General features: G+C 32.4%; 1 protein-coding gene across 9 annotated transcripts in view; it reads right to left on the bottom strand.

Moving 5' to 3' along the window:
• LOC131675571 (general vesicular transport factor p115) overlaps positions 1 to 25,065 on the bottom strand; it is a 553,225-nt gene that overhangs the window by 121,410 nt on the left and 406,750 nt on the right. The gene's annotated exons all lie outside the window — the stretch shown is intronic.

Raw genomic sequence — 25,065 nt, 5'->3', positions numbered from 1 at the left:
TTTTAAGTTAATGTTATCCCAAGATATCGACTTTTATAGAATAGTAAGATGATTTTAAGTTATATATCAGTTATATATATAGAAGACGGGGGATGCCTACTTTTTGTGATATATCTTTGGAAAGTTCTTTAAAAAAGCCATCGATTGATGGAATAAAATTCGACCTAAACCTTGTCGCTCTTCAAGTTTTCAGCAAGTATACGAGTATATGTACATACATATATATTCATCCCACGTTCTGTATTTTTGAAAACTAATTATATATTCGTAAACTAGAGCGAAAGTAGATGTTATTCCATATGTATATGTCTATACCTAAAATAAGTCCTTCATAAGTAAAAATAAGCTCAAAAATTGGAAATTTTCCGAAAATTGAAAAAGTTGCCATTTTCAAAATTCTGCCAAACATCCAATTTTGAGTTTTAAGATCTAAAATTTTGTAACAAAACTCGTTCCTTTGTTACCAATACTTTGCGGGGTAAGTGAGGCACTTTCTCTCAAGGCAATTGAGGGAGAAGAACGAGGAGAGGCTGATAAATGAATTATAGAAAGATAGAAATCAAATCTCACTTACAACTTATTATTATTAATAATTATTCACACTGAACATACGTGCGCATAACATAATCTAAATTACCGACCAACAAACGACAAATAGAACAATAAACTGCCTAAGATAATCACAAATGAACATTTCGCATTTCATCTTAATACCTAATCGCGTACTTAACCTATTACAAACTTACTTAAAAACTACGCGAACTAATACCGGGTAAATTGCCCGGCACGTGGGCGCCTGGACAATTCACCAGTCGCAACTTACATCACTATAAATTAAACTTAGCGCGAATCTTCAGATAGCCGGCACGTGAGTGCCAGGCTATCTCTTTCAACGCGCACCGGCCGTCGCATCACCAGAGAGAGAGAGAGAGAGAGAGAGAGAGAGAGAGGAGAGAGAGAGAGAGAGAGAGAGAGAGAGAGAGAGAGAGAGAGAGAGAGAGAGAGAGAGAGAGAGAGAGAGAGAAAGAGAGAGAGAGAGAGAGAGAGAGAGAGAGAGAGAGAGAGAGAGAGAGTGTAGAGAGAAAGAAGAAAAGGAAGGCTTGACCTTTTATCTCCTGTTCCTCGCAACGTCGAGAATCCTGAGCGATGCGCTGCCGCAGGAAGTACCGGGTGTCGTCGCTGGTCAGATCGCTGGTAGCTGCTGGCTGCTATCGCTGACCAGGTATCCGCAGGCGACGTTGACTCTCCTAGTAGGTGGGTTGGCTGCAGTTGCTGACAAAACCGTTGCCGGTAGGGTTGATCTTCCTTCCGGCTATCCCAAACTGCACTCTCTGTAGGACTACTGCACTCTAGCAGGACTGGGCTTCGACTCTCTCACGCACTAATTCTTGCGCTCGTCTTGCAACCGCTCAGCGGCGCTCGCTCTTCTCCCTACCTTGACCTATTAGTTAGGCGGCACGCGACGCGTCGCTTATCGGTCACGCGTTGCGCGCCTGCCAATCCCTGCATGGGCCTAATACTCTCTCTCTCTCTCTCTCTCTCTCTCTCTCTCTCTCTCTCTCTCTCTCTCTCTCTCTCTTTCTCACTCTCTCTCCGCGCTCTTCAACTTTTCTTTACGCTCAACTGCGCTGGCTCGTCCTTGGCGCTGAAACAAAAAGGCCAAGTGTTAGGCGCATACTTAAATGCGCCTAACGTTGGCCAACACGTCTTGCCGAGTGGGGGAGGGAGAACGCAGACGAGAGACCGGCACATGGCCTGCTCTCGTCACAATTTTATGGACATGCTCAGGAGATGCAATAAAACACATTTATAAAAAATAATTGCAAAAAAAATTTTGTTCGGCCGAATTGACGTGAAACTGCCCATATGTATACAATATATATATATGGATGGTAATGAAAATACATAAATTACACAGGCCGACAGAATTTGACAAAAATATTTTACCAAGAACCCGAGTATAGTTTTCCGAAGGTTTTTTGCGCGCTGAATCCGAATCCGAGGTCAGAATTACTCTGGTGGCTCCGGTTTTCGAGATATCCTAACCTTAAAGGGCAAAAAAACGCGATTTTTGCCTATATTTGAGGTTATGTAGCAAAGAAAAGAAATTTTTTTTCAAAAAACTGTATACATCAAATTAAAGAATGAGTTTTCTTCTTTCAAATGCCGTTGAGTATGCTCGGATATCTTTTTTTTTCACGAAGTTACACAAATTTGAAAATTTCAAATTTTATGAATTTAAAAAGCACCACATCATTCAACCCAAGCTATCTAACAAGTAACCATATTAAAGAGCCACTCACCAATTTAAACCAAACTTGGAAATATGACAAAACACTAAAAAATATTGTGAGCATCGTGCTTCTATTTACAAAATGCTCTCTTACGGGTAGAAACCACCCCTGCCAACCCCTAAATAGGCTCACCCACATAACCCTGGGTAGAGCAAGTTTAATTAACTGCTTTTTGATAAAAAAACTCATTTTCTAATCACAGGTATGTGTACTAATATGATCTAGATAGGCCTCATCCCCAAATACCTCCTCAACCCTTTAAAACCAGCCCTCCCAACCCCTAAGCAGGCACACCCACATGACGCTAGGTAGAGCAAGTTAGCCAAGTGCTTTTTATTTCAAATTTGTGTAACTTCGTGAAAAAAAAAGATATCCGAGCATACTCAACGGCATTTGAAAGAAGAAAACTCATACTTTAATTTGATGTATACAGTTTTTTGAAAAAAAATTTCTTTTCTTTGCTACATAACCTCAAATATAGGCAAAAATCGCGTTTTTTGCACTTTAAGGTTAGGATATCTCGAAAACCGGAGCCACCAGAGTAATTCTGACCTCGGATTCGGATTCAGCGCGCAAAAAACCTTCGGAAAACTATACTCGGGTTCTTGGTAAAATTTTTTGTCGGCCTGTGTTATTATGATTTTTTAGTGGCTGTAAAGGCTTCATTTTCTAAAACTACTGACGATGACATAAAAAAATCAATTTCAGGATTTTTGGATCAAGCAAGTACCAGATTCAAACGTAGTCAGTAAGTATTACGAAGGGAAATAATTGAAGTAATTCTGTATCAACTATAATTATAATTTCACATAATTATTGTAGGCAGCGGTCCATGCACAAATCGAAACCATTTACGCCTCTACAATTAACCGATGATACGGACGATGATCCTGATTCAGCATAGACAGCAACTCATTCCAGTATTATGAATATTTTATATGTCATGACTATTTTATTAATAAAGCAGATATAACCACTATCTTATAATTGTAATATATTTTAATTTTTCATTGTAATAATTCCAATAATTCTTTGATTGTTTTATATATATATATGTGTAACTATTTATAACTAGAAGTCACTAAGACATTGCAAGGTATAGTATAAATTTTTCTGACAATCAATTCTATAATGTGCATGAAAAATGTCTATAATATTTGAAACTTTTTATAAATGTGATATTCCTGCAATATTTCTTGAAATATGTACAAAATCTTTTAGAAAACATTCTTATATTATTTCGGAATATTTCAATATCCGTGCAAGCAAATTCAAAGAAATATTGTAAGGTAAATATTTGCAATATTTCTAAAAATTTTCCAGTGATATTGCGTGGACGCCTTTCAGAAAAATTGCTGCAATGTTTCTAGAAATATTTTAGAAAGATTACATAAAAGCCTTTCAAATTAATTACGAAAAAAAATTGCTGCAATGTTTCTATAAATCTTTTGGTAGGATTGTAGGAAACCTTTTCGAAATATTGCAAGAAAAATTGCTGTAATGTTTCTAGAAATCTTTTGGTAGGATTACAGGAATTCTTGCAGAAATATTGTAATAAAAGTTGCTGCAATGTTTCTAGAAATATTTTGGTGCTATGTCCGTGCCAATAAAGCCGCAGAAATATTTCGAGAAAAGTTGCTGCAATGTTTCTAGAAATATTATAGGGAAATTGCATAGAAACCTTGCAGAAATATTGCAAGAAAAATTGCTGCATCGTTTCTAGAAATGTTTTAGCAAGATTGCAGGAAACCTTTTAGAAACATTACAAAAAATGTTGCTGCAATGTTGCTAGAAATATTTTAGGAAGATTGCATGGAAACCTTGCAGAAATATTGCAAGAAAAGTTGCTGCAATGTTTCTAGAAATGTTTTAGCAAGATTGCAGGAAACCTTTTAGAAACCTTGCAAGAATTGTTGCTGTAATGTTTCTAGAAATATTTTAGAAAGATTGGATGGATGCTTTGCAGAAATATTGCGAGAAAAGTTGCTGCAACCTTTTTTGCAACATTGCTGCAGCTTCAATTGCACGGACATAGCAATATTTTAGAAATATTTTAATGAAAGCTTGCAGAAATGTTCCAAACCTTTCATGAAACATTGCAGCAATATTGCAGCAATATTACATGCTGTGTGGGCTTCCACCACGACAATGCGCCAGCTTACGCCTCAGCAGTTGTGGCCGCAAAACTGATGGAGATAGGGTTCCAACTCGTTTCACATCCCCCCTATTCTCTAGACCTGGCTCTGTCGAACTACTATTTATTTCCTAATATGAAAAAATGGCTGGCAGGGAAATGATTTTATTTGAACGAGGAGGTGATTGCAGAAACGAATGCCTATTTTACAGACTTGGACAAATCCTATTATTTGGAAGGGATTAACAAACGAGAGCAGCGTTGAATGAAGTGTATAAGCCTAACAGGAGACTATGTTGAAAAATAAAAAAGATTTATTAAAAAAAATCAAGCAGTTTTTATTTTTGCACGGACTTTTCAAACGACCCTCGTATAGTAGAATATTCAGATCCAACATTTTTCAAACGACCATATCTCCGTTGAAAAAATTATAAAATTAATTTTGAATAATGCTTTTTTTAACCCAAAAGTTGCTTTTATAGGAACTATTGTCAGATTTGCGCAAAAAAAATCCTTCGTCATGTTACAGGTGGTCAAATATAGTAAAAAAGCGTGTTTTTGACGCTTTTGGGATAAGATATCTAGAAAACTAAAAGTAATAGAGCAATTCTACGCCCAGATTCGGAATCTGCGCATGAAAATCTATTAAGTGCATTATGTCTAGTTTCAGAATCTTGACTTTTGTAAAATTTTGTTGGCCTGTGTAATTTGTGCATCAGGATCTTTGTATTCCTCCTGAAAATCTGACGTTTCTTCTGAAATTATTTCTAAATCGTAAAATTCGTTCATTCTAATAAAAATTTTTTTAATTTTCCGCTTACTCATTTTTTTGAATAGTGGTTGGGCTATTAATCTGTAATTCCAATGTTTTTGTAGTTCCAGTTGTAGTTCCAATGTGACTCATCGTAAATACTGCAATTGCATTAATTACTTTCCTGAATAGACTGTGTTAATAAAATGAACAATAAACATTAGAAATTTCGTACCTTTTTGATGAAATAAAAATTAAGAATAAATTATTTTATGAATTAAAAATTGAAAATATTGAAGAAATCATTCAACACTCCAAATCACGTCCGTCCAGTAATGACATGGAAATGAAACAGATATCTTATCTTCACAAGAATTTGTACAATATTTATCGAAAAAATAAAACACTTCATTTGATAGTATTTTTATCTTGTCTTCTTAAGTGTTCTCAACTCTCAGTCTCAACGTATGCATAAAATTAAAGAATTTAATAACATCATGTAATTTGGTTCAGTTTGGAAATTTATTTTCCGTATGTTATAATTTGTTAATGTTAAATTTGATAATTGAAAGACAACTTTGACTCTTTTGTACACAAACATTTTATCGCACTATAATATTCTACATACATCTACTAAACAAACTAATGTTATTTCCTTTGTATGGTTTTTAAATCTATTTGAATTGTTCATTTTCTATTTACTTTTATATAAACGATTTCAAACTAATCAAAAAAACTATGCAACAGAAATAAAATTATTTTATTTAATAATTACAAGTAGATTATCATGGTGCATCCATTATTATTATAATTATTTAAAATTTAATATTTGACTACTTGCGTTCGAAAAAGTTAAAATAATATTATAATAATAATTAAATTTTTCACTTCTTTCTAATATTTTTAGTATTGCAATGGCCAGCAAGTAGTGAAAGTTAGAAAATTTATTTAAAGCATCGCATTATCTACTTATGACATACTTATTTTTATTAATAAGAGTAGTATTAACCTCTAAAATTAGTTTTTAGATAACTCAGAAATTGAAGGATTCTATTTTTCTATTTTTCTCTAAATATCTGTTTAAAACTAAACAATTTTTCACACGAAAATTCATGTCAATTTATCAATTTTCCACCTATTAAAAATAGGTGTTGTAACCCTCATAAATTAAAAGACTGTTAGACTTTTTATTAGGATTATTACCCACTTGGTTTTCATAAAAAAAAATTAAGTAGGAGAAAAGTTGTTTGAACAAAACTATTTTTGGACGTGAATTTTGAGGATAGATTTTATCTTTTAAATGTATTTTTCAACCTATAAAAAAATACGAATCACTTGTTTTTTTTAATGTACTACAACATGTACAAAAATTATCAAAATCGGTGAGTCCAGTTAGGTACCTACCTTGTAAGTTTGTGATGCCGTGCGTTAATGAATCTGGAATACTTTATTGCACGAAAAGTAACCCACCCACGTCCGAGAAATCGACGTTGTAAACCGGTGACGCAATCCAACGGAAGTCGATCAACGACAACAGCAGCCAACATGAGAAAGAAAACCACAGAGCGCCCACACACTACTGCACGCTAATACCGCCATAAAATAAGAACGACGATAATTCACACACACAAGGAAAACACATTGGCACTCGCGAAAAATGGAGAAAACGATTGGAACGACTGACGCGCCGAACACTTACGCGACACACACACTTATGATTACCTAGTTTAAGATTTACATTTATCCAGGGAGAGAGAGAAAGAGAGAGATAATTCGAAATTTTACCGTGAACTACAACGCTTGGCGTGAATGCGATAACGGTCGTGTATCAAAATACTTTCGGAAGTATTTCGTCGTGCGGAAAAGGGGAGATGCACGTACCCTGCGGTACAATTACGGTGATCAGCCATAATTGATGTCGGCTACAACGATGCTTCCTAGTTATCGGATCGGTTGTTGCTCGTCCAACTCCTCTCTGCTCTTGGCTCAGTTATGTTTTTCTTTGTTTCCTCGCTCCCACTCACACACGTATCAAACAAAACCTAAAACTTTATCTCGGCGAATGGCAAAGAAAAACAAGGTGAAAATTGGCGGTTTACTTAATCAACAGCTGGGGCTATACTGAAAATTAAACTCGCGCTCGCCCTCTCTCTCTCCTAAATGTTCGCTCTCGCACTTCGAGTATGTCGAATCGCAAAAGTATCGATTGTTCGAATCGACTACCGTTGCAAACTAAATATTTCCGAGATTTCAACGGAATTCATTATTTCTAATGCGATTAACTAGTTTGATTTTTTATAATGTCCTGTTAACAATTCGTAACCTGTTTTTATCAATTATTCTAAGGGTAGTGTCGTCTAAGTATATGCCGTATCCTGCATCGGCTAATTTTCTAACAAGGAAGGTAAGGGAAATGAGTGGAACCGATTCTAATGAAACTGTGATATGTTGTAGAGGACTAAAAAATAAGCGTCACGTATTTTTTTATGTGCTAATAAACGGTTTAAAGGGGCGAAAACTACCCCAACGTTCGACCCCAAAAACCGTTTTTACAGTATATCTCCTTTCCTATACAAGATTTCTTTCTGAAAACACCTGGTAAATGTTTATTACTGAATAACAATATCATACAGCAGACCAAGATCCGCAGGGGTGGCATCTCTTATTTTTCAAGAGGGCAAAAGTTATTTCTTTCTTGAATTTTTGTCTCGGAAAAATATAAATGTAATCCAAGGTCAACGAAATTTATATTGTTCTAAAGAACATTGAAAACTAAAGTTGATGTGTTTCGGCTTTTTTTGTTTTTATACGGTATAGGGGTTAAATTACTCTTAGATAATTTTCATTCGTATTTAAAGTTTGTCTTTAAAGTACATTTTTCAGAGTATCTCTACCTATACGTAACAAATTTCCAAATTCAACTGGAAATTGATTGTTATTAGTCAACAAAATTATGCGCCGTACCAATCTTTAAGGGTTCGCATCCCCGAACTATGGTAGGGGTGGTTATGTTTAAGAAAAAATTTTTTTTTCTAAAATAACTAAAAATGAAATTCCACATTACTGTTTTATTTAGAATGACGTTGCATACTAAAGTAGACTGGTATGCATAAACTAACCTTAATTTTCATTGAAACGAAATGCCGCAGATATCTGATTTCTGAGATATAATAATATATTATATGAGGTGAAAACTTTTGACTAATACTTATTTGTTTTTATATGAATAAACCGTTTATTGGACTAAAACTACCCTAATGTTGATGTTTGTACATAGTTATAGTAGTACCTTCATGGAATCTGATTTTTTATATCCTTGCGTGATATTATTTGAATTTTTACTCTCCTTTTGTTATGACAACTAAATAGTATTCTATCGATCTCAAAATTCAACAAAATTCGGTACATGGTCCAGTTGAATTTGAGCCATAGTAAAAAATGATGCCTGTAGAGAATTATTATTATTTTGATAAATTAAAAATATCTTTTTTTCCTTGATTATTCAAATGTATGTTTATTTGTTTACAGTGTTTCTATTTATTAGAAGTTTTATATGTTGATATTACATTATAATTTTATTATCATAACATTATAACGAGTTTGTCATCAACTCGTTATGTCTCTCTCCACATTAATAATATAACAATAATATATGTACATATTCATGTATCTACTTTTATATTATATTACTAGCAGCCGCAGCGGACAACAGCAGCTGAACCAAGGTAAGAGAGAGAACGCTAGCAGAGAGAGAGACCGCGTAGGTTGGTAGGACTGGCGAGCCGGGTGCCACGAAAGACATGTGCTGCTTGACAAAGGGGAGGCAATTAGCTGACACCTCTCCAACTGGTGACACACGTGCGACGGCGTGAGGGATTCGTAGCTTGGCTGTGCCATTGACGACGACATTCGTTTTGTGATTTGCGTCGCCTCGTGGCAAGATTGAACGATAGATTGAACGATAGATTGAGTCCTAGATTGAGTGCTACCGGTTGCGGCGTGCATTGGCGTTCGGTAGACCGAACTTTTATTGTCGAGCCTCGTGGCTAATCTCACTGACAACGGCAGCCGATGTAAGTATTACTCGTTCTTTGCGTCTCTCTCGCATTATCCGCTTTGCTTCTCTCTCTGCTCTGCCCTGTACAAATACACGTAGAATATATATATTTTTCTATTACACCTATCGCCTCTTTCACTCTGCGCCTTCTATCATTCCTTTCGATTCCTACACCTTCGCGATTTCAGCTACGCGACCTACGACGCTCTCCGCGGGCCGTTGCCACCCGGCAAATCCATCGGCAGTCTATGCTACCGGGTTGGTCGTGCAAGGCCATTGCACGAGCCCGCTTCGTCATCTATTACGCATCTCTCGGTTATTAAATATTGTAGCGGACTAAATCCCCGATACAACATATTATAATTTTCTCATAAATAATGAATTTTCAAAATTCGTCAGAATTTTATGGATTATAAATAGAACAGTAATGGTATTCTTCAAAAAAATGCTTCGAGCACAAAGATTTTTTACACTAACCGCATCGAATAATAGCAACGTTATTGCAACCATGAATTTCACAATTCGTTGTACATGAATCTCCAAAATTAAAATCTACGAGGTTATCAAATTCCTTCGGTTTATTTACAATATATCCACTTTTGTACATTGCATATCTGAATAGATTTTTATAACGTAAGGATGAAAACTGATTATGGACTAATGATTGTAATTTTATTATATTATTCCTCTTATGCAACTCTAATTCATTGTCCATATAGATGATACTATCTGAAAATTGCTTAACAAAATTTTTCCAAGTACAGAATCCAAAAATATCTAATGGCTTAATATTTCCAGTAGTTCCGGTGGGTATTTGTTTAAGATTTACCGTTTTATCATGCGGTGTAGCTTCCTCTACAGCTACTGGACAGTGACCGCTCCACGAATCAATTAATAGCATTGTTGTAGGACTCACATTAAGAAATTATAGTTATGTTATTCTTAGCACTCTCCATTTTGTACAGCAAAAAAATTTTTAATCCAATTTTAGAGCCAACCGGTTGTAAAAAAATAATCAAACAATCATCTCAGGTGGTTACACACGTGTGTTTCGTTGGTAAATATCCAACCTCATCAGATCTTTATTAAGAAACAAAACGAGAAAATAGTTACAGATATAAACCAAAACAAATAAAAATCACGCTAACAAAACATTTACCTCAATTTGCAAGTCACAATCAAATCAAATATCACAATAAAGTCAAAAATACATTGTTAAACTCATCTTATAACTTAACATTTGTTCAAATACTCAAAATTCAAATCAGACAACGACTATGAAATAATACAAATCAAACAGTGTCTGCTACCTTTTATACCAAAACAAATCACAGGTAGACACACAATCAAATGTATCCCCTCTCCTATGCCAAGAAAACCGGTACATTAAGCATCAAAACAAAATTTTAAAAAATATTATAAATAAATGTGAGATCAGTCAGCTAAAACATCAAATAAACCTTTATATTGTTTACTCAATAAACCAGTGTCCTCTTGTCTATTTATAGTGTTATAAGACAAATTAATATATATAATTTCCGAAATTAATCTCTTACAATAATTAGACTCTCTATCTAAAATTATTGTGTTGTCCCAGTCAAACGAATGTATAGGATAATTTTTCAAATTCATAGGAACAGGAAGAGATTTATCTAAAGGTGTCTTACTATGCTCATCTATGCGTTTTTTTAAACTTCTCTTAGTTTGACCAATATATACAGACGGGCAACTATCACAACAAAATTTGTATACTATATTTGTCTCATTCCACCTATCTGTAACATCTTTACCCAGTTTTATTATATTGTCCAGCTTATGATTAATTAATGGTATACAATGAATATTAAATTTTCTTAAATTATGGTTACATGAGTTGAAAAATCTTTTATGAAAAGGCAACGTTAAAACCATCGATTTAATATTCGTATTTTTTTTATCATCCTGAGCAGCAATACTATTGCAAAATCTATGTTTATGAATGCGATCCAATATACATGTATTAACAAATTTTTCCGGGTAATCATTATTTTTTAAAATACTCTTAACAATTTCTATATTATCTTCATTAAAGGTTGCATCAGATAGTAATAACGATCTATCAATCAGATTATATACAATGTTTCTTTTTTGCTGAGTTGTATGGTTGGAATAAAAATTCAAAATTCTGCCTGAACAAGTCGGTTTTTGGTACCAATTAGTAACAATTTTACTCTTCTTAATTATTAACGAAATATCTAAAAAAGTTACACTATTATTAAATTGGATTTCATGTGTGAAATTTAAATGACTATTATAATTATTAAAAATATCCAAAACCAATTGTAAATTATCCCTTTTTATACATAAAATAGTGTCATCTACATATCTAAAATAAAAAAGTGGTGAACCATTATATTTTTCTCGCAAAACATTTAAACAATCTGTCTCCAAATCATCCATAACTAAATCAGCAAACAACGGCGATATTGGAGAACCCATCGGTGTACCAAAAATCTGTTTGTAAACTATTCCATCAAACTATAAAAAAGTATTATCAAACAAAAACTTTACCGTATCAACTAAAATTGATTTAAATTTCATCAGCTTTCCGATCTTGTCATTTGTTTTTCGATTAAACGAAATCCCTAATCGTTATAAACAATTTATTGAAAACAAACATGAAATTTCGAGTCAAATTTTTTTTTGTGTCGCCTGAAAAACATGGAAATCGTTCGCAACGAACCCCGGAAAGTGAATTTCCAGCGTCCATGATGTTTGAACTAAAAGTTGACATGGTTGTATTTGTTTAAATAATTTTTGGAATATCCAAAATGGCGGCTGGAAGAAAAAATTCTGACTTCAAACTTGACGAATTTTTTTCTCAAAATCTATCGATTAAATCAGAAAATTCTTAGGAACAAAAAAGTCTTAAAATCGCTCAAAGAACACGACTAAATTTTTTCAGAATTTTTTTGGAAATTTTTCGAAATTTTATTTTTTTAAATTTAAAAAAAAAACAAAAATTGATTTAAAAATTCTGAAAAAATTTGAGCGTGTTCTTTGAGCGATTTCAAAACTTTTTTGTTCCTGCGAATTTTTTTATTTAATCAATAGTTTTCGAGAAAAAAAAAATTATTTTACAAAATCTTTTTTTGTACGTTTCTTAGCCGGCAAAAGTATGGCCGTTGTCCGACTCTACCCCGAGGAGGTGAACGTTAATCAGAGTCATTTTGTTTTTTTTTCGTTTTTTTTGTTTTTTTTTCGTTCTTTTGTTTTTTTGTTTCGTTTTTTTGTACTTTGTTTGTTTGTTATTTTTAATTAAAAAAAATTTTTTTTTAAATAACATTTTTAGTTATAAAAACTACATTAAACATTTACTTATGAAAAATAGGAAAACACTTAGAACAGGAGTATACATTACACGTTACACACATTTTTTGAGTTCTTGTACCGCAATTTTTTATGTTTTCACAGTTTCTCTTACTATCAGCAACAATACTTTCATGAATTTTTGCTTTGGCAAGGTAGTTTGCTGCAAGTTCCAAGGAAATCTCTTTAGTTCCTTTCTTAGTGTTATGTAATAAATTATATAATATTGTTGCGTTTGTTATCGATGATTGTATAAAACGGCATAGCATTACCCATGTCCACTTTTTAGCTCTAATACCTGGAAGCAAATTGCTGCAGTGTGCATCGTGAAGATCAACTCCACCCATGTTTCGATTATACAAAGAAAATGCCATTGGAAACGATATGTTAGTTTTATTGTGATTTTTTTGTGAGTAACGACTGATTGATTGTAAGGGAGTAACACCTGCAGCTGTCGAAATAATGGAAACGGGCTTAGAGTCCATAATAGTTATAAAGTTCATACCAGAATTTTTTTCGTGTTTGACAATGTAAGTACCACGTTCAGCTTTTTTCTCTAAATTATTTTTTTCTTTGATTCTGTCCGCTCTTACGGTGCCCGTCGCCATCAAGCCCAATTTCTTCAGATGAACCAGGAGATCGGGATTACTAAAATAATTATCGAAGTAAAGATGATAATCAACTATTTTTTTTAGGCCGACCGAAGTAAGAAGTTTTTTAATCATAAGCATTACTACACGACTACCTATTGAACACTTACCCAATTTCATTTTGCCATCCGCAGAAAAAATGTTGGAGCCCTGTCCACAATATATGTCACAGTCAAATAAGAAACCTTCAACGCTACAGATACCCCACATTTTTATCCCAAACCTTTCGGGTTTGTTGGGCATGAATTGTAGAGCAGGTGCCCTCCCATGGAATTTCACCATCATCTCATCAATACTCAATGCTGTGCAAAAAAAACCAAACTGAGCTATGTTTTTTCGAAAAATCTCCAAAACGTTTCTTACTCTCCAAACTTTGTCTTCATTATTAGCATCTTCAAGTTTATTCAGTTTTATATAACGTTTTATTTTTATAAAGTCATCTCTACTTATCGTTGATGCAATTGGTTCACAACGAAGAAGTTGATTAGTGCTCCAATAATCTCTCTCTGATTTTCGACCGTTGACGATAGAAATGATGACTATCCCCAAAAATACTTGTAACACATTCAAAGTTATGTCAAGTCCGTTAGTGCGTGTACTATCCACAATATAAGTTTGCAATTCAAGAGAGAAAAATAATTCAAATAATTGAAGAGCAGACAGTTTTTGCAATTTTGTTCGCGTAGCATCTGAAAGAAGACACTTATTACAAGGCGCATCATACCGTTTTTCACCTATTATCCATTCATAGTCATGATTTGGCTCGAGTTTCTTTTGGTTATCACCATACTCATTGAGAATCTGACTATAACTCTGTTTTGGAACTTGCCCAGCACTATCTACAAAAAAATCCAGCTCTGAATCCGATTCGCTATCTGAACTTCCCGAATCATTAGAAGGTAGAAAAATAGATCGGGATGTTCCATCTTCCAGTTCTTCTATTTCAAACACGTCATCACAATTTTGTTTTGGTCTTTTTGATCTTGATGAAGGTGACATACTTTTGCACTTGATAATGATGATAAAAAATTAATATACTTACCGTTTCAGAAAAAAAAAATTGAATAGAAGATAAACAAAAGTGTTCTACAACAATTACGTATCGCAATAATTATGATTGCAGATTTATGACCTATGCATTTACAATGTTATTTTTTTGCAAATTATTTTAGAAATAAATGAAAAAATTTACCTTATAATATGTAGGGATCTGACATAATGCGGGTGTCACACATTTATTATCGGAAATAAAAATTTTTTCACTCATATGAAAATCATTTCAATTATACTGTTAGAACCAGTGAATCAATAATTATTTCATAACGTATTCATGTTTTTATATTACCTAACGGATAACATATTTTAGGACTCTTGAAATCTAGAAAATTACTTTCCGGGGTTTATTCGAAGGATTTCGCTATTTCACAGTTGACACCAAATAAAGTAATTCAAAATTTATGAAAAATAATTTTTTACTCGAAAACTATTGATTAAATCAAAAAATTCGCAAGAAAAAAAAAAGTTGAAATTGCTCAAAGAACACGCTCAAATTTTTTGAGAATTTTTAAATCATTTTTGTATCTTTTTTAAATTTAAAAAAATAAAATTTCGAAAAATTTCCAAAAAAATTCTGAAAAAATTTAGTCGTGTTCTTTGAGCGATTTTAAGACTTTTTTGTTCTTAAGAATTTTCTGATTTAATCGATAGATTTCGAGAAAAAAATTCGTCAAGTTTGAAGTCAGAATTTTTTCTTCCAGCCGCCATTTTGGATATTCCAAAAATTATTTAAACAAATACAACCATGTCAACTTTTAGTTCAAACATCATGGACGCTGGAAATTCACTTTCCGGGGTTCGTTGCGAACGATTTCCATGTTTTTCAGGCGACACAAAAAAAAATTTGACTCGAAATTGCATGTTTTTTTTCAATAAATTGTTTATAACGATTAGGGATTTCGTTTAATCGAAAAACAAATGACAGGATCGGAAAGCTGATGAAATTTAACATAAGAAAATGTTTTTCCCAAATTTTTTTCATACCTATAAACAGATAAAACCTGTCGCTCAAAAAAGCGTCCGTCGAGCGTCCGTTCAGGCGTTAATGGGTTAATTAATGGTATACAATGAATATTAAATTTTCTTAAACTATGGTTACATGAGTTGAAAAATCCTTTATGAAAAGGCAACGTTAAAACCATCGATTTAATATTCGTATTTTTTCTATCATCCTGAGCAGCAATACTATTGCAAAATCTATATTTACGAATGCGATCCAATATACATGTATTAACAAATTTTTCCGGGTAATCATTATTTTTTAAAATACTCTTAACAATTTCTATATTATCTTCATGAAAGGTTGCATCAGATAGTAATAACGATCTATCAATCAGATTATATACAATGTTTCTTTTTTGCTGAGTTGTATGGTTGGAATAAAAATTCAAAATTCTGCCTGAACAAGTCGGTTTTTGGTACCAATTAGTAACAATTTTACTCTTCTTAATTATTAACGAAATATCTAAAAAAGTTATACTATTATTAAATTGGATTTCATGTGTCAAATTTAAATGACTATTATAATTATTAAAAATATCCAAAACCAATTGTAAATTATCCCTTTTTATACATAAAATAGTGTCATCTACATATCTAAAATAAAAAAGTGGTGAACAATTATATTTTTCTCGCAAAACATTTAAACAATCTGTCTCCAAATCATCCATAACTAAATCAGCAAACAACGGCGATATTGGAGAACCCATCGGTGTACCAAAAATCTGTTTGTAAACTATTCCATCAAACTAGAAAAAAGTATTATCAAACAAAAACTTTACTGTATTAACTATTTCAGTAAAAGGTATCACGGAAACAGAGTGAATCTTATTAAATCGCCTATCGAGACTCTCAATGACTAAATCACACGGAACTTTTGTAAACAAAGAGCTTATATCCAATGAAATTAGAATATAATCTGACGGAACTGTTATGTTCTGAAGTTTTTTTATAAGTTGAAAACTATTATCAATATATGAAAGTGGACGTAAGTTACATTTTTTTATTTCTTTGTCTAAAACTATAGATAAAAAATGAACCGGGCTATTAACAGTTGAAATAATAGGTCTGAGTGGATATCCATCTTTGTGAATTTTAGGAAGGCCATAAGCTTTTGAAAGTACCGTGTTAGTTTGCGTGAGAGCGTATTTATTATACTTAAAATGTAAATAACCCTTTTCATTAAAATCGCGAAGAATTTTATAAACCCTCAACTGCAACGATCTCAAAACATTTTTAGTAGTTACAATTTTATATGCATTCACATCATTCAATAATTCAATCATTTTAATAAATATATAGAAATAAATGACATGTTAATGAGGTTGGTGATGTTAAAATTGTGGATAATACTGCTTCGCTGAAAAAAGGAATAACAAATAGCTATACAATTAGAGATACTATAATAAAGAATTTTAAGAGAGTTGCTAGCAATACTTTGCATGTATCAAAGTTTGAGAGGGAATTGAAACAAAAGATAGATCACACTAAGCAATTTCTTAGGGATAATGACAATATATTTTTTACAAGAGCTGATAAGGGTAATTTAACGGTTTGTTTGGAAGTTTGTGATTATAAATCAAAAATGATTGAATTATTGAATGATGTGAATACATATAAAATTGTATCTACTAAAAATGTTTTGAGATCGTTGCAGTTGAGGGTTTATAAAATTCTTCGCGATTTTAATAAAAAGGGTTATTTACATTTTAAGTATAATAAATACGCTCTCACGCAAACTAACACGGTACTTTCAAAAGCTTATAGCCTTCCTAAAATTCACAATGATGGATATCCACTCAGACTTATTATTTCAACTGTTAATAGCCCGGTTCATTTTTTATCTATAGTTTTAGACAAAGAAATAAAAAATGTAACTTACGTCCACTTTCATATATTGATAATAGTTTTCAACTTATAAAAAAACTTCAGAACATAACAGTTCCGTCAGATTATATTCTAATTTCATTGGATGTAAGCTCTTTGTTTACAAACGTTCCGTGTGATTTAGTTGATACGGTAAAGTTTTTGTTTGATAATACTTTTTTATAGTTTGATGGAATAGTTTACAAACAGATTTTTGGTACACCGATGGGTTCTCCAATATCGCCGTTGTTTGCTGATTTAGTTATGGATGATTTGGAGACAGATTGTTTAAATGTTTTGCGAGAAAAATATAATGGTTCACCACTTTTTTATTTTAGATATGTAGATGACGCTATTTTATGTATAAAAAGGGATAATTTACAATTGGTTTTGGATATTTTTAATAATTATAATAGTCATTTAAATTTCACACATGAAATCCAATTTAATAATAGTGTAACTTTTTTAGATATTTCGTTAATAATTAAGAAGAGTAAAATTGTTACTAATTGGTACCAAAAACCGACTTGTTCAGGCAGAATTTTGAATTTTTATTCCAACCATACAACTCAGCAAAAAAGAAACATTGTATATAATCTGATTGATAGATCGTTATTACTATCTGATGCAACCTTTAATGAAGATAATATAGAAATTGTTAAGAGTATTTTAAAAAATAATGATTACCCGGAAAAATTTGTTAATACATGTATATTGGATCGCATTCATAAACATAGATTTTGCAATAGTATTGCTGCTCAGGATGATAAAAAAAAATACGAATATTAAATCGATGGTTTTAACGTTGCCTTTTCATAAAAGATTTTTCAACTCATGTAACCATAATTTAAGAAAATTTAATATTCATTGTATACCATTAATTAATCATAAGCTGGACAATATAATAAAACTGGGTAAAGATGTTACAGATAGGTGGAATGAGACAAATATAGTATACAAATTTTGTTGTGATAGTTGCCCGTCTGTATATATTGGTCAAACTAAGAGAAGTTTAAAAAAACGCATAGATGAGCATAGTAAGACACCTTTAGATAAATCTCTTCCTGTTCCTATGAATTTGAAAAATTATCCTATACATTCGTTTGACTGGGACGACACAATAATTTTAGATAGAGAGTCTAATTATTGTAAGAGATTAATTTCGGAAATTATATATATTAATTTGTCTTATAACACTATAAATAGACAAGAGGACACTGGTTTATTGAGTAAACAATATAAAGGTTTATTTGATGTTTTAGCTGACTGATCTCACATTTATTTATAATATTTTTTAAAATTTTGTTTTGATGCTTAATGTACCGGTTTTCTTGGCATAGGAGAGGGGATACATTTGATTGTGTGTCTACCTGTAATTTGTTTTGGTATAAAAGGTAGCAGACACTGTTTGATTTGCATTATTTCATAGTCGTTGTCTGATTTGAATTTTGAGTATTTGAACGAATGTTAAGTTATAAGATGAGTTTAACAATGTATTTTTGACTTTATTGTGATATTTGATTTGATTGTGACTTGCAAATTGAGGTAAATGTTTTGTTAGCGTGATTTTTATTTGTTTTGGTTTATATCTGTAACTATTTTCTCGTTTTGTTTCTTAATAAAGATCTGATGAGGTTGGATATTTGCCAACGAAACACACGTGTGTAACCACCTGAGATGATTGTTTGATTATTTTTTTACAACCGGTTGGCTCTAAAATTGGATTAAAAAATTTTTTAAGAAATTATACTTCTTTCGACCATGTTTTGAAGAGACCTGTAAATTTTCTTTTAATATTTCATATTTACAATACATAAAAAATTATTTTACCTGAATTCAGTTTTTCAGATTTTGAAGCAGAAACGTGCACGTTTGTAGGCGTGAATATTTTTTGTGATATGGTTGGTCCAAAATCCCCAGTATGTTCTTGCAATATCAAAAATAAAAGTGATAATAGTTCTCCGTCTGCTGATATCGTTGGTTGCATAGTGTAGCTATGGGTAGTGGATCATACAAATTGTACAAGACATTGTACTTGTTTCTCCCCTTTAACTGCTAAGGTGCGGCCAGAGTGCATTTCTAATTGAAAACCGCTCTGATCTAAATTAATGGTATTCTCAATACCTACTTGATTAATTTGGTGTACCCAGCGACGTAGTTGTGTTTCAGATGTGACCTTGCGGAATAGATTTTGTACCGTTTGAAGAGAAAGATTTTTTCTTTTTCCGTTTCTCCAAAAGTCGACAGCTCTTTTCTTATATGCAAAACTCAGTGACTCATTCTGGCTAGTGCATTTATCTGTAGAAAACTCAGGATCCTCAGGTAGTGTATGCAAATTTTATTCCTCGATAATACATTCGTTAGAGTCTTTGAACTCCTCTTGAAAATCTAAAGATTCTTCCATAATCATATCTATGTTATCATCTGCTTCTGGCAAATCTAATAGTATCATCTGAAAATGATCTTTGATTTCAATTTCCTTGAAATTGTAAGGACTTTCTTGGATAGAGAGAGTTTGGAAATAAGCCAAAATCATATTTGTCACATTTAACAGATTAACTTTCATTTTCAATGCTAAAAATTCATAAGGTGTTCATGAAAGTGTAGATACATATTGATAGAATCTTTGAGACTTAACAAATAAATGATCATAACTGATTTGTGAAAATTTTTAGATGCATGTATTCTGCTCTTTGAGAATTTTAAATAGTCAAAAGTTATCTCTATTTCTATACTTTTAGGCAAAACGTTTTTGTAAGCACACAAAGAAATATTCATATAGAACCATAATATAATGCGCGAAAATTTATATTTTGTATAAATATAGATACAAAATTCTACACAAAACTAACTTATTTGTTCCAAAACTTTCATGCAAATCAATTTCTCTACTCAACCTTTCTTTCTTCTCAACAAATTTTCACAAGAAATAAACTGTTCGAATACTAAAATAACTATTTAAGCAGTATTCAGAATAATAGTCAAAATAATGTTTTGAAAAAAAATGGGCAACTGACTTACAACGAAATGTGCAACTCGCCCGCGAGAAATCGTGGCACTGACTGCGACGAATGAAAATAGGCATTGTTTGTAAATATCTAAATATACGCAGCAAAAAAATATTCTATAAATACATGTATGTATAAACTATGGCTGCTCGGAAGAACCGGATATGCGACAATTGTATGGAAATTAAGTTAACATCGGATTCTTCATATTTGAGTGTTACTATTATCAAGATCGATAATTTACGTAAAAAACCGAAAACCAATCTAGTCCTGCCACAATCACGATAAATACCAAATAAGTCAGTATTCTATATAATATATTTTTCTAACTTTAAAGATAGAAAAAAAATCATAAAACCACAAATAAATCACTTATTCGATTCTCTTATGCAACCACAGATATGCTTCTAATTATGGTACAGCACTGAAATAAATCGAATGTTTATCAAGATAATTATTAATATACAATATTTTTTGATAGTATACCTGTTTTATCTTGTACATGTTTATTTTTTATACAACATAAAAGTATAACTTGATAGCTCTAAAATGGTATTTACAATTAACAAAAGAACTTGTGACTTTTCAGGAATTTCACATTAAAAGATTTCGGGTTGAAAAATTTAAATTCAAGAATATAATATATCAATAGATCACATAAATCAGTGATCAGTGAGGTAGCTTAAATATACCAGTCTACTTTAGCATTAAACGTAACTTCTAATAAAACAGTATCAGTGTTCTTGAATTTCGTTTTCAGTTTTTTCAGAAAAAATTATTTTTAATCACAATCACCCCTACCATAGTTTGAGGATGCAACCCCTTGAAGATTGGTACTCCGAATAATTTTGTTGACTAATAACAATCAATTTCCAGTTGAATTTGGAAATTTGTTACGTAGAGGTATAGATACTCTGAAAAATATACTTTAAAGAGAAATTTCAGGGATTGTTTTCACTCCTTTAAAACATTTATCACTATATAAAATAATGTTCATCTCTTGTTTTTCTGAAAATTTATAATCGACCGAATACGAATGAAAATTATCTAAGGGTAGCTTACGTCCCTATACCGTATAAAAACAAAAAAAGCCGAAACGCGTCAACTTTAGTTTTCAATGTTCTTTAGGACAATATAAGTTTCGTTGACCTTGGATTACATTTGTATTTTTCCGAGACAAAAATTCAAGAAAGAAATAATTTTCGCCCTCTTGAAAAATAAGGGATGCCATCCCTGCGGACCTTGGTGTGCTGTATGATATTGTTATTCAGTAAAAAACATTTACCAGTTATTTTCAGAAAGAAATGTTGTATAGAAAAGGAGATACGAGGTGTGTTCAAAAAGTAACGAGAATTTTTAAATTTCGTGGGTTTGGAGAGTCCGCTTGTATAAAATTTTTTTTTATTATGTTGGTACACATGCCCCTGAAGTACGATAAAATTTTCAGCAATATTCATTGCCTACTTTTTAAGTGGCAGCCGCTAACGTTAGACGTGTTTTTCGAGCTCGGCGATTTTCGTTTGTGAAAAAAAATGGATCAAAGAATTTGTATTAAATTTTGCGTAAAAAATGAAATAAAGTGTAGTAAAGTTTATCAAATGTTAACAAAGGCATATAGTGAGTCTGCTATGAGTAAAGCAAGGATTTATGAGTGGTATAAGCGTTTCCAATGTGGCCACGAAAACGTTGAAGATGACGAACGACCCGGACGCCCAAGCACATCAACAACCGATAAAAACGTGAAAAAAGTGAAAGAAATGGTTATGAACGATCGCCGAATCACAATCAGAGAAGTCGCTGATGATGTTGGCATATCAGTTGGCTCATGCCATCAAATTTTTTCGAATGTTTTGGGTATGAAACGTGTGGCAGCAAAATTCGTTCCAAAATTGTTGAATTTCGAACAAAAACAGCGGCGAATGGAAGTTGCTCAGGAGTCGCTAAATGAAGTCAATAACGATGCAGAACTACTAGAACGTGTTATAACAGGTGACGAAACATGGGTTTATGGATATGATGTCGAAACTAAGGCTCAATCGTCCCAGTGGAGGCATTCTGGATCGCCAAGACCGAAAAAGGCTCGACAAGTGCGGTCGAATGTGAAGGTTATGCTCACTGTGTTCTTCGATTTTAATGGCATAGTGCATTATGAATTCTTGCCACAAGGTCAAACAATCAATAAGCAGTACTACCTACAAGTTCAACGTCGTTTGCGTGAAGCAATCCGAAAAAAACGCCCGGATTTGTGGCAAAACAATTCATGGCTTTTGCACCACGATAATGCGCCTGCTCACACTTCATTGTTTGTTCGTGAATTTTTGGCCAAAAACGAAACTGTAACGATGCCTCAGCCTCCATATTCGCCAGATATGGCTCCATGTGACTTTTTTCTATTTCCAAAAATAAAGAGAAAATTAAAAGGCCGTCGTTTTACAAGCATAGATGACATTAACCCATTAACGCCCAAAATGTCAAAATTTCTTGCACGTTTTCAAAGTGATTTTTTCCTATGTAATTGGCATTGAAAAAATTCTTGAACCACATATTCTGATGTAAAATTGCATGCTTTTTCAGAATCCGTTGCCAGAATCATGATAAAACTCACAGGAAAAGAGATATGCTCGATTGAAACATAAAAAACACCTAAATTTTCGAAAAAAAAATTTTTAGGATTTTTTTTCGAAGTGTTACGTTGAAGATATCACCTTGCGACCGTGATCAAAGGTGATCATGGGATTTGAAGTTTAACAGGGAATTTTTTTGTTTACCTTGAACCATCGCTTCTTTACAAAATGGCGGAAAAAACGAATTTTTTTTTTTCAATCTTCATCAACTTTTTTCTCAAAATCTATGGTCTTTAGAAAAAAATTCATAAAAACAAAAATGCCTTAGAATCACTCGAGGAACATTCTCAAATTTTTTCAGAATTTTTTGAGACAATCTTTGATTTTCCGGGAAACTTGGGAAATGGAATTTTCAAAAATGTCTCCAAAAATTCTGAAAAAATTTTAGAATGTTTCTCGAGTGATTCTAAGACATTTCTGTTCTTATGAATTTTTTTCTAAAGTCCATAGATTTCGAGAAAAAAATTGATAAAGTTGAAAAAATAAAAATTCGTTTCGGCCGCTATGTTCACTTTATCAATTTTTTTCTCGAAATCTATGGACTTTAGAAAAAAATTCATAAGAACAGAAATGTCTTAGAATCACTCGAGAAACATCCTAAAATTTTTTCAGAATTGTTGGAGACATTTTTGAAAATTCCATTTCCCAAGTTTCCCGGAAAATCAAAAATTGTCTCAAAAAATTCTGAAAAAATTTGAGAATGTTTCTCGAGCGATTCTAAGGCATTTTTGTTTTTATGAATTTTTTTCTAAAGACCATAGATTTTGAGAAAAAAGTTGATGAAGATTGAAAAAAAAAAAAATTCGTTTTTTCCGTCATTTTGTAAAGAAGCGATGGTTCAAGGTAAACAAAAAAATTCCCTGTTAAACTTCAAATCCCATGATCACCTTTGATCACGGTCGCAAGGTGATATCTTCACCGTAACACTTCGAAAAAAAATCCTAAAAATTTTTTTTTTCGAAAATTTAGGTGTTTTTTATGTTTCAATCGAGCATATCTCTTTTCCTGTGAGTTTTATCATGATTCTGGCAACGGATTCTGAAAGAGCATGCAATTTTACATCAGAGTATGTGGTTCAAGAATTTTTTCAACGCCAATTACATAGGAAAAAATCACTTTGAAAACGTGCAAGAAATTTTGACATTTTGGACGTTAATGGGTTAAAAGCGAATCGCTGAAAGAGCTAAAAGCTATTACAAAGATCGAGTTTCAAAAGTGTTTCGAGGATTGGAAAAAGCGTTGGCATAAGTGTATTGTATCCGAAGGGGACTACTTTGAAGGCGACAACATTAATGTAGATGAATAAATAAATATTTTTTTCATAAAACGAAAATTCTCGTTATTTTTTGAACACACCTCGTATACTGTAAAAACGGTTTTGGGGGTCGAACGTTGGGAGTAATTTTCGCCCCTTTAAATCGTTTATTAGCACATAAAAAAATACTTGTCGCTTATTATTTAGTCCTCTACAACATATCACAGTTTCATTGGAATCGGTTCGATTCCCTTACCTTCCTTGTAAGTGACATTAAGTTATTTGTAATATCTGATGCAGCTATTACATCAGTTAATTCAATATTGTGATCGTTTTTATCTTGTTTATTTATAATTATAGCTCACCTTTCCTATCTTATATCGACTGATTTATTTCTATTTAAAAATTTAATACGTTTGAATTAATTTTGAAATTTTTTCATTAAAAGGCTAAATTTATTATGTGTTCGGTAGCTCCAAAATCTAATAAAAATATTATTTTATTGCTGTACATATTATGAGTTTTACCTTCTAGATGAGCAGCTACTGCATACCCCAGTTTCTGTTGCCTTTTGCTGTCGTTAGGAACATAGGGATGACCATCACCTCTCTTACTAATTTGGTCTCTAGTTAAACCTCTATTTTTTCTTTACTCGTATCTGTATTTATTCCTCTAGAGTTAATATTACCTCTAATACCTCTAGTATTGTTAATATGTTTTCCTTTCGTACTGTAGTATTTGAATCATTATTTATATTATTGTTGACATACCCTCTGTTGCCACCACCCCTGAGATAGTTTTTCCCAGTGTGCACAATGTTTTTACATATGTAGCAAAACTAAAGATTATAAGGGACCAGTGAGCAAGTATCAGATATGTGACCAAGATTTATCTGATCACATCCGAAACACTTGCTTACAGTGGAGGTTTGTCCAGCATGCCCTGGCCTCGCTACATCCGCCGATACAATAGATAATAAAAATAGTTTCAACCCTCTACATATGGAATTGCATCGTTATAAAA

The sequence above is a fragment of the Phymastichus coffea genome, unplaced genomic scaffold (assembly GCF_024137745.1).
Source record: "Phymastichus coffea isolate CEN01 unplaced genomic scaffold, Cenicafe_Pcof_1.1 PCOF00026, whole genome shotgun sequence".
In the NCBI taxonomy this organism is placed as follows: Eukaryota; Metazoa; Arthropoda; class Insecta; order Hymenoptera; family Eulophidae; genus Phymastichus; species Phymastichus coffea.
Note: the sequence above shows the minus strand (reverse complement) of the source record. Positions and strands in the feature narration are given on the sequence as shown.